This window comes from Erinaceus europaeus, chromosome 15 (assembly GCF_950295315.1).
Source record: "Erinaceus europaeus chromosome 15, mEriEur2.1, whole genome shotgun sequence".
Lineage (NCBI taxonomy): Eukaryota > Metazoa > Chordata > Mammalia > Eulipotyphla > Erinaceidae > Erinaceus > Erinaceus europaeus.
The window spans coordinates 393,961-404,963 of record NC_080176.1 but is presented as its reverse complement, the minus strand read 5'-3'; the positions used below and the strand labels follow the sequence as shown (position 1 = coordinate 404,963).

General features: G+C 56.5%; 1 protein-coding gene across 3 annotated transcripts in view; it reads left to right on the top strand.

The window, feature by feature from the left end:
* The first annotated feature begins 549 nt into the window (after positions 1-549).
* The window catches only part of ZC3H7A (zinc finger CCCH-type containing 7A), a 53,685-nt gene continuing 43,231 nt past the window's right edge, over positions 550-11,003 (top strand). For all 3 annotated transcript variants that reach the window (XM_060172350.1, XM_060172351.1, XM_060172349.1), the window contains exon 1: positions 550-565. The gene's annotated coding sequence lies outside the window, so the exon portion shown is untranslated. The remainder of the gene's footprint in view (positions 566-11,003) is intronic.

The following is an 11,003-nucleotide window of genomic DNA, read 5'->3' as shown; positions in this document are numbered from 1 at the left end:
GCTGTGCCGGTCCGCTCGCCGGTCCTCCCGCCGCCGGGGGCGCTGTGCCGGGTCCGCTCGCCGTGTCACGGTTCTCCCGCCACCAGGGGCGCTGTGCCGGGTCCGCTTGCCGGTCCTCCCGCCGCCAGGGGCGCTGTGCCGGGCCAGATCACCGTGCCGCGGTCCTCCCGCCGCCAGGGGCGCTGTGCCGGTCCGCTCGCCGGTCCTCCCGCCGCCGGGGGCGCTGTGCCGGGTCCGCTCGCCGTGCCGCGGTCCTCCCGCCGCCAGGGGCGCTGTGCCGGTCCGCTCGCCGGTCCTCCCGCCGCCGGGGGCGCTGTGCCGGGTCCGCTCGCCGTGCCGCGGTCCTCCCGCCGCCAGGGGCGCTGTGCCGGTCCGCTCGCCGGTCCTCCCGCCGCCGGGGGCGCTGTGCCGGGTCCGCTCGCCGTGCCGCGGTCCTCCCGCCGCCAGGGGCGCTGTGCCGGTCCGCTCGCCGGTCCTCCCGCCGCCGGGGGCGCTGTGCCGGGGCCTCCGCAGGGCTCAGGGAAGCCGCGCAGCCCAGGCCGCCGCCGTCCGCCGCCCGCCGCCCCCGCCAGCCGCGCCCGCAGGTAGGTGGGCGCCCGCCCCCGCCCCCGCGCCCGCCCCGCCCCGCCCCGCCCCGCTCCGCTCCTGCAGGTGTCCGGGGCCGCGCAGTTCCGCGGCGGGGAGCGGGGTCCCGATCGGCCGCAGGGCGCCGCTGCTCTGGGGGCCCGAGGACCCCGGCCCGTCCTTCCCCGCGCTCCCGCTCCCGCTCGGCCGCCCGCTCCCGCTCCCGCTCCCGCTCCCGCACGCGAGCCCCCGCACCGCCCCGGCGGGGTGACCCGGGGATGGGGGATGGGTGCGGGCCGGGACGCTGCTTTGTCCGCGCGGAGGCCGGGGGCGGCGGGGGGCGGCGGGGCTCGCGCGCCCTGTATGGCGATTCCTGGACGGCCGCCCGCCATCCGGAGAAGATGGGGCGCGAGGGGGGCGCGAGGGGGGCGCGAGGGGGGCGCGAGGGGGCGCGAGGGGGCGCGAGGGGGGCGCGAGGGGGGCGCGAGGGGGCGCGAGGGGGGCGCGAGGGGGGCGCGAGGGGGCGCGAGGGGGGCGCGAGGGGGGCGCGAGGGGGCGCGAGGGGGGCGCGAGGGGGGCGCGAGGGGGGCGCGAGGGGGCGCGAGGGGGCGCGAGGGGGGCGCGAGGGGGGCGCGAGGGGGGCGCGAGGGGGGCGCGAGGGGGGCGCGAGGGGGCGCGAGGGGGGCGCGAGGGGGGCGCGAGGGGGGCGCGAGGGGGGCGCGAGGGGGCGCGAGGGGGCGCGAGGGGGGCGCGAGGGGGCGCGAGGGGGGCGCGAGGGGGCGCGAGGTGGGGCGCGAGGGGGGCTCGAGGGGGGCGCGAGGTGGGGCTCCAGGTGGAGTTCGAGGTGGAACTCGAGGTGGGGGCCGCGCCGCCTCCCGCCCGCCCCAGCCGCTCCGTGTGGCCAGACGTTGGACTCACGGTCCTGCTTCCAAACCCCAAGATGAAGGGAGTCGAGCGTCTCCTCATGAAATGGTCATTCTGTTCTCCCCGGAGCCCTGCTGGGCTCTGGCTGGCGGTGGTGCAGGGGATCGAACCCGGGACTCTGCCCACCCACTGTCTTTAGTATCGGGACCACGCGTGACTCGTCCGAGAGGGAAGCAGGTGCCGGGTCGCCCCTCCTGGTTCTGCTCTGCACCTGCTGCTGTCCAGCCACGGGCTCAGATACCAGGCCCGTCTCCACTTGGCAAGAGCGAAGAGAAAGGCACTGTGAGACTGAGTGACAGTGAGTGCGTGTGACTGGGTGACAGCGTGAGACTGAGTGACAGTGAGTGCGTGTGACTGGGTGACAGCGTGAGACTGAGTGACAGTGAGTGCGTGTGACTGGGTGACAGCGTGAGACTGAGTGACAGTGAGTGCGTGTGACTGGGTGACAGCGTGAGACTGAGTGACAGTGAGTGCGTGTGACTGGGTGACAGCGTGAGACTGAGTGACAGTGAGTGAGTGTGACTGGGTGACAGCGTGAGACTGAGTGACAGTGAGTGAGTGTGACTGGGTGACAGCGTGAGACTGAGTGACAGTGAGTGCGTGTGACTGGGTGACAGCGTGAGACTGAGTGACAGTGAGTGAGACTGAGTGACAGTGAGTGTGACTGGGTGACAGTGTGAGACTGAGTGACAGTGAGTGAGTGTGACTGGGTGACAGCGTGAGACTGAGTGACAGTGAGTGAGTGTGACTGGGTGACAGCGTGAGACTGAGTGACAGTGAGTGCGTGTGACTGGGTGACAGCGTGAGACTGAGTGACAGTGAGTGTGACTGGGTGACAGCGTGAGACTGAGTGACAGTGAGTGCGTGTGACTGGGTGACAGCGTGAGACTGAGTGACAGTGAGTGCGTGTGACTGGGTGACAGCGTGAGACTGAGTGACAGTGAGTGCGTGTGACTGGGTGACAGCGTGAGACTAAGTGACAGTGAGTGCGTGTGACTGGGTGACAGCGTGAGACTGAGTGACAGTGAGTGCTTGTGACTGGGTGACAGCGTGAGACTGAGTGACAGTGAGTGAGTGTGACTGGGTGACAGCGTGAGACTGAGTGACAGTGAGTGCGTGTGACTGGGTGACAGCGTGAGACTGAGTGACAGTGAGTGCGTGTGACTGGGTGACAGCGTGAGACTGAGTGACAGTGAGTGAGTGTGACTGGGTGACAGCGTGAGACTGAGTGACAGTGCGTGTGACTGGGTGACAGCGTGAGAGTGAGTGTGAGTGTGACTGGGTGACAGTGTGAGTGACTGAGAGTGTGTGAGTGTGACTGAGTGACATTGTGAGTGACTGAGAGTGTGACTGAGTGACAGTGTGAGACAGAGTGAGTGTGAGTGTGACTGGGTGACATTGTGAGTGACTGAGAGTGAGTGTGAGTGTGACTGAGTGACTGAGAGTGTGAGTGTGACTGGGTGACAGTGTGAGTGACTGAGAGTGAGTATGACTGGGTGACAGTGTGAGACAGAGTGAGTGTGACTGAGTGACGGCGTGAGTGACTGAGAGTGTGTGAGTGTGACTGGGTGACAGTGTGAGTGACTGAGAGTGTGTGTGTGTGACTGGGTGACAGTGTGAGAGTGAGTGTGAGTGTGACTGGGTGACAGTGTGAGTGACTGAGAGTGTGTGAGTGTGACTGGGTGACAGTGTGAGACTGAGAGTGAGTGTGAGTGTGACTGGGTGACAGTGTGAGTGACTGAGAGTGTGTGAGTGTGACTGGGTGACAGTGTGAGTGACTGAGAGTATGACTGGGTGACAGTGTGTGACAGAGTGAGTGTGAGTGTGACTGAGTGATGGCGTGAGTGACTGAGAGTGAGTGTGAGTGTGACTGGGTGACAGTGTGAGACTGAGTGTGAGTGTGACTGGGTGACAGTGTTAGTGACTGAGAGTATGACTGGGTGACAGTGTGAGACAGTGAGTGTGAGTGTGACTGGGTGACGGCGTGAGTGACTGAGAGTGTGTGAGTGTGACTGGGTGACATTGTGAGTGACTGAGAGTGAGTGTGACTGAGTGACAGTGTGAGTGACTGAGTGTGAGTGTGACTGGGTGACAGTGTGAGTGACAGAGTGTGTGAGTATGACTGGGTGACAGTGTGAGACTGAGTGTGACTGAGTGACAGTGTGAGACTGAGAGTGAGTGTGACTGAGTGACAGTGTGAGTGACTGAGAGTGTGTGAGTGTGACTGAGTGACAGTGTGAGTAACTGAGAGTGAGTGTGACTGAGTGACAGTGTGAGTAACTGAGAGTGTGACTGAGTGACAGTGTGAGTGACTGAGTGTGAGTGTGACTGAGTGACTGTGTGAGTGACTGAGTGTGAGTGTGACTGGGTGACAGTGTGAGAGTGAGTGTGTGTGTGTGACTGAGTGACAGTGTGAGACTGAGTGACAGTGAGTGTGACTGAGTGACAGCGTGAGTGACTGAGAGTGTGTGTGACTGAGAGTGAGTGTGAGTGTGACTGGGTAACAGTGAGACTGAGAGTGAGTGTGACTGAGTGACAGTGTGAGTGACTGAGAGTGTGACTGAGTGACAGTGTGAGTGACTGAGAGTGTGAGTGTGACTGAGTTGACAGTGTGACTGAGTGACAGTGTGAGACTGAGTGAGTGTGACTGAGTGACTGTGGGTGTGACTGAGTGTGTGTGTGACTGAGTGACTGTGAGTGACTGAGAGTGAGTGTATGTGTGAGTGTGACTGACAGTGACTGAGTGACAGTGTGACTGACAGTGACTGAGTGACAGTGTGAGTGACAGTGTAGTGTGACAGTGTGTGACTGAGTGACGTGACAGTGTAGTGTGAGTGAGTGTGACTGAGTGACTGAGTGTGACTGAGTGACAGTGTAGTATGACTGGCTGAGTGACAGTGTAGTGTGAGTGACTGTGTGAGTGTGACTGAGTGACAGTGTAGTGTGAGTGACTGAGAGTGTGTGACTGTGACTGAGTGGCAGTGACTGTGAGTGTGACTGTGAGAGTGTAGTGTCAGTGACTGAGAGTTTGTGAGTGACTGAGTGTGACTGAGTGACAGTGTGACAGTGTAGTGTGAGTGACTGAGAGTGTGTGTGAGTGACTGAGTGACAGTAAGTGACTGTGTGACAGTATAGAGTGTGTGTGAGTGTGACTGAGTAACAGTGAGTGACTGTAGTGTGAGTGTGTGACTGAGTGACAGTGACTGAGTGAGTGACAGTGTAATGTGAATGACTGAGTGTGTGACTGAGTGACAGTGAGTGACTGAGTGACAGTGTGAGTGACAGTGAGAGTGACTGAGTGACACACTGAGCCCGGCAATGACCCTGAGGCCAGGAGCAGGTGTGTAGCGCCAACACTGAGCCCAGCAATGACCCTGGACTTTGACTCCAGACTTTGATTACCAGACTTTGACTCCACTCGAGTAAATTTGCTCTTTTTATTTTTTTTTTTGTTTAGCAGTGTGTTGTCTAGTTAACTAATTTCACATACCTCCTGTAACCTTGGGGATCACAAGAGAGGAAATGGAAACAGCAAGAGAGGCGAAAATTGGGTGTAACACACAAACAAAGCAAACACGGGCCAGGCGGTGGTGCGCTTAGTCGGACACACATACTCCTGTGCAGAAGGGCCTGGGTTTGAGCCCCGCTGCCCACCTGCAGTGGGACACTTCACTGGCAAGTGTAGGTATGCAGGTGTCTCTCTCCCTCTCTATTTCCTCACCCTCTCTCAATTTCTATCTGCCCTACTGAATAAAATTTAAAAAAAATGGGGGTCGGGCGGTGGCGCAGTGGGTTAAGCGCACGTGGCGCAAAGCACAGGGACCGGCGTAAGGATCCCGGTTCGAGCCCCCAGCTCCCCACCTGCAGGGGAGTCGCTTCACGGGCGGTGAAGCAGGTCTGCAGGTGTCTATCTTTCTCTCCCCTCTCTCTCTGTCTTCCCCTTCTCTCTCCATTTCTCTCTGTCCTATCCAACAACAAAGCAACGTCAACAATGGCAATAATAACTGCAACGAAGCTGCAACAACTAGGGCAACAAAAAGGGGGGAAAATGGCCTCCAGGAGCGGTGGATTCATGGTGCAGGCACCGAGCCCAGCAATGGAGGAAAAAAAAAATGGCCAACAAGAGCAGTGGATTCCTAGTTCTGGCACCGAGCCCCCAAGAATGGAAGCAGAAGAGAAAAAAAAAAAAACAACTATTTCTTCATTTAAAAAAGAAAGCAAAAAAATCGGACCATTTGTGTTTGTCTTTACTTTTTTATATTTACTTATTTATTTTCCCTTTTGTTGCCTTTGTTGTTTTATTGTTATTGATGTTGTCATTGTTGGATAGGACAGAGAGAAATGGAGAGAGGAGGGGAAGACAGAGAGGGGGAGAGAAAGACAGACACCTGCAGACCTGCTTCACCGCCTGTGAAGCGACTCCCCTGCAGGTGGGGAGCCGGGGGCTCGAACCGGGATCCTTACGCCGGTCCTTGGGCGTCTTTACTTATTTCAATGTTTTGCTCGTCACCGGAGCTTCACTGCTGCAGACTTTTTCAGATGGGGGCAGGGGGGACTGCAGAGCCTCCTCCAGTGCTGTGAGGCTCACAGGGGTTGAGCAGGTGCTCTGTGCAGGTGAGCTGCCCTGCTGGCCCCGACCTTCATGGCTGTGTCTCGCTGCAGTGTCTGGCTTTGGAGCAGATGTCAGCCTGGCATTCGGGGAGGCCTCTCGCAGCCCAGGGCCGGCGCTGACCCAGGGTCGCCACGTCTCCGGCACATCACCAGCCTTCAGTCTCCGCATCTCTCGACTCTCCCCAGTCAACGTCGGTGTGTGGCGGTGACAAGGTTTCTGTGCCTTGTCTGCCCTCGGCACGTGTGAGTTTTGGCAGCGACTTCACAGCTCCTACTAGTGTTGGGGTGGGGTGGGGTGGGGGCGAAAAGGATGCAAAAAAAAAAGCCCAGTGTCCTCGGCACAACGTCTGCAGTATGGTGTTCACACTCAGTGACGAGGCCCCTGATTCACGGCATCTTGGGCAGGGGACCAAGCCTGGGGTCTGTGGTCTCCGTGTTTTTGTTTTTGTTTTTGCCTGCAGGGTTATCTCTGGGGCTCAGTGTCTGCACTACAAATCCACCGCTCCTGGAGGACATTTTGTCCCCATTTTTGTTGCCCTTGTTGTTGTTGTTGGATAGGACAGAGAGAAATGGAGAGAGGAGGGAAGACAGAGAGGGGGAGAGACAGACAGACACCTGCAGACCTGCTTCACTGCCTGTGAAGTGACTCCCCTGCAGGTGGGGAGCCGGGGGCTCGAACCGGGATCCTGACACCGGTCCTTGAGCTTTGCGCCACGTGTGCTTAACCCGCTGCGCCACCGCCCAACCCCCTCATTTTAAATTATCTGCTGACTCATCTCCGCATGAAGCTACTGGCTGCTGGGCTACGGCTGCAACACACCACCCGGAAGACAAAGCCCAAAGGTGCGGCCATTGTGGCAGAGTGGGGACAGGCACAGGGGACCCCCAGTGAGGTGCCCTGATGGCAAGTATGGAGCTCAGGCACGAGAGAAACATTTGTAAACCATCGTTTCCCCTAGTAAAACAATAAATAAGTAAATTTTTCTTACTTTAAAAATTTTTTTAAATTTATTTTTTAAAATATTCCCTTTTGTTGCCTTTGTTGTTTTGTTGTTACAGTTATTGTTGTTGTTATTGATGTTGTCATTATTGGATAGGACAGAAATGGAGAGAGGAGGGGGAGAGAAAGACAGACCCCTGCAGACCTGCTTCACCGCCTGTGAAGCGAATCCCCTGCAGGTGGGGAGCCGGGGGGGCTCGAACCGGGACCCTTATGCCGGTCCTTGTGCTTTGTGCCACCTGTGCTTAACCTGCTACGCTATCGCCTGACTCCGTTTTTTAAAATTTGTTTTAATGAGAGAGATACAGAGAGAAAGACCAGAGCACTGCTCAGCTCTGGCTTATGGTGGTATTGAGGATTGAACCTGGGATTCCAGAGCCTCAGGCAAGAGATTCTTTTTCATAACCATTATGCTGTCTCTCCCCAGCCCCTTTAAAAAATTTTTTTTAATATTTATTCTCTTTTGTTGCCCTTGTTGTTTTATTGTTGTAGTTATTGTTGTCATCGTTGGATAGGACAGAGAGAAATGGAGAGAGGAGGGGAAGACAGGGGGAGAGAAAGACAGACACCTGCAGACCTGCTTCACCGCCTGTGAAGCAACTCTCCCTGCAGGTGGGGAGCCGGGGTCCTTAGCCTGTTCTTGTGCTTTGAACCACGTGTACTTAACCCGCTGCGCTACCGCCCGACCCTTTTTAATTTTTTTTTTTTACCAGAGCATTGCTCAACTCTGATTGATGGTGGTGCTGGAGTTTGAACCTGGGGCTGCTGGGGCTGCTGGCCAGAGACAGCTGTCCCTGCTGAGAAAGTGGGACTGGACGCAGGAAAAGGGTGGCAGGAGGACGGCCAGGGCCTGCCTGTGGGCGAGGGCGGTGGGCATCCCAGACCCTGCCAAGACCACTCTGCCAAGACCACACGTCACTGGAGCAGTCTGGGGAGAAGGCAGGCATAGTTCCCCACCACTCACTACTGATGGGATGCACCAGACTCTGATTATTTATTCTATCATGTGTGCTGCTTGCAGGGCCATTTTTTCCTCAGAAGGAGAGGAGGAAACACTACAACACTCCTCCACTGTCTGTGTGACTTCCCCTGGTGCTAGGTGGTGTCTCTCTGTGTTGGTGGGCTCAAACCCAGACCTTCCTGCATGGTTAGGCAGGCACACCACCCAGGGACCTGTCTTCCAGCATCCCTACCCATCAGATATTTAAGAATTTATCATACAACAATAATAACTACAACAATAAAATGACAAGGGCAATAAAAGAGAAAATAAATAAATAAATATTTAAAAAAGATATAAAGCTGAACAAATTGTTGACTGATCATGAACCTAAAGGAAAGAATATTGCAGATGAAGATTTGTGGTCTCCATTTTGGAAATAGCTACTAGGTCTATTTTAGGTCTATTCCAAAGGGCCCATGGCTTTACTAATTTTCGCCTGAGCCTGACATCTGATAGGCAGGTGGACTCAAGTTATTGTCTGGGGAGATGATGTGGTCATCATCTGGGAAAAGGACTGAAAAGCTGGATCAGGAAGAGAGTAGCCTCCAAATATGGGGAAAGTGTATGAATATTGTTAACTGTAAACCCCATCGATTTGATCTGGGCCCATATTCGGCACAGGAGCCTGTGTAGGTTTGAGCTCACATTCTGTGGTCATGAGTGGAACCTTTCCTTTCCTTTTGTTTACAGGACAGAGAGCAGTTGAGAGGGAGATAGAGAGGACGAGAGAGACACCTGCAGCCCTGCTCACTTCCCCCCTGCAGGTGGGGCCCCGGGCTTTCCCCTGTAGCGTGTGCTGGGCCCCAGGCTCTGCTCTGCTGGGTCCACCCACGGCTGCTTTGTGTCTGTAGGAGACAGTCAGAAGGCAGCTGGTCCCTGCTTCTCAAGTGGCAGGCAGGGCTGCTCCCGCTGCCTCCTGCCCAGGGGCATCTGTCAAACTTCCTTTCTTCGTAGAGCTGAATTGACCTCCCTCCTCATACAAGTGTCCCCCCCCCCCCCAGCTAATTCTGTACATGCAAGTTTGAATTAAAAAGAAAAAGCAATTTGCTTGTGATAAGTAACAGTCAGTGGAAACGTTCCTCCCTATCACCGTGCGGGGTGGTCGCTCATATTTTGGCCCTTGTTTCATTTCTACCCAGTCTTCTGTCTTCATTTAGACTCTGTTAACGTGGCTGTCTGTGGGGTAGCACAGTGACTACCACGTCAGACTTGCAAGCACTCTCACCACTGAGTCAATCTTTAAAAGAGTAAGAAGCCCAGACTCCAGACTTGCTGTTTTGTTTGAGTGTCACAACCTTTTTTTCAGACTTTATTTTGGAACGTTTCAAGCTGGGACAAAGTCCGGAGTAGCATAAAAAACTGCCATGCCAACATCCTCCCCCTTCTCCCATTCACCTTCTTTCATCAGTAGTTGCTGGAGTGTATTTTTGGCCTCCAGGGTTATCGCTGGGGCTCGGTGCCTGCACTACACCTGCACTTGGAGGCCATTTTCCCCCATTGTTGTTGCTGCTGTTACTGCTATTGTTGGATAGGACAGAGAGAAATGGAGAGAGGAGGGGAAGACAGAGAAGGGGAGAAAGAGAGACACCCGCAGACCTGCTTCACCGCCTGTGAAGCGACCCCCCTGCAGATGGGGAGCCCGGGGCTCGCATCGGGATCCTTACCACCGGTCCTTGCACTTCGCACTGTGTGGTTAACCCGTTGTGGCACCATGTGGCATCCTGCTGGTATGTTTTTTTGTTTTTTGGTTTTTTTAAAAAATATTTATTCCCTTATGTTGTTTTATTGTTGTAGTGGTTATTGATGTCGTTGTTGTTGGACAGGACAGAGAGAAATGGAGAGAGGAGAGGAAGACAGAGACGGGGAGAGAAAGACAGACACCTGCAGACCTGCTTCACCACCTGTGAAGCGACTCCCCTGCAGGTGGGGAGCCGGGGGCTCGAATCGGGATCCTCACGCCGGTCCTTGCGCTTTGTGCCACATGCACTTAACCCGCTGTGCCACCGCCCGGCTCCCCTGCTGGTATGTTCTAAGCAAGTTTCAAGTTTCATATTTTTTCACATGTGAGCATATTAGCCGAGGAAAAGCGTCAGCTTTCAAGTATAGGATTAAAATAATAATCATCAGAACCAGTGGCGTTGAGTAAAGACGGGGCCGGGGCGCGTGGCAGCCTCCCTCCCTGGCCCTGCACACGGACAAGGTGGGCCGTGAAGGGCGAGCTGCAGGCAGTGGGGACGCACGGTAGTAAGGAGCTGCAGCTGACGGGCTGCACACTGCCGCTCTGCCCGCGGAACGTGCCCCTGGGTCCGTGCTCCTGGCCGTGTGACGGACAAGATGCTTCCTGAGGGTCTGCTCTCACCGGCACCTGGGCAGCTTTCTGCAGCACGGCACCCCCCACCTGGGCACATCCCCCAGACTGACTGACTCAACGAGGGAGAGAGAGTCAGAGCGTCGCTCTGGCAGGCGTATGGTGCCAGGGGCCGGATGCAGGGCCTGGCTCGTTCTCTGCCCACTGCGTCACCCGCCGTTTTGTACTTTTTGACAGAGGCGAAGAGAGAGAGAAAGAGAGAGAGAGAGAGAGAGAGAGAGAGGGCACAGCACTGAGGTTTCCTTCAGTGAGTGGGCACTGGCCTCAAACAGTGCACCATGCAAGTAGGCTCTCCTGCTGGGCCTGCAGGTCTTTCAGTTCTGTGTTTGCGCTCAGGCCCGGCATGTGCTGGGCTAAGCCTGAGGACACAGGTTTGCAGTTCCGGAGCTTGACCACTGAGCTATCTCCCTGCCTTGGAGACTGTATCACAGCTGATGGGGGAGACCAGTGAAATAGCTCACTTGGGTAGTGCGCTGCTCTGCCTTCTGCATGACCCTGGGTTCGAGCCCAGCCCCCACCACATTGAAGAGAAC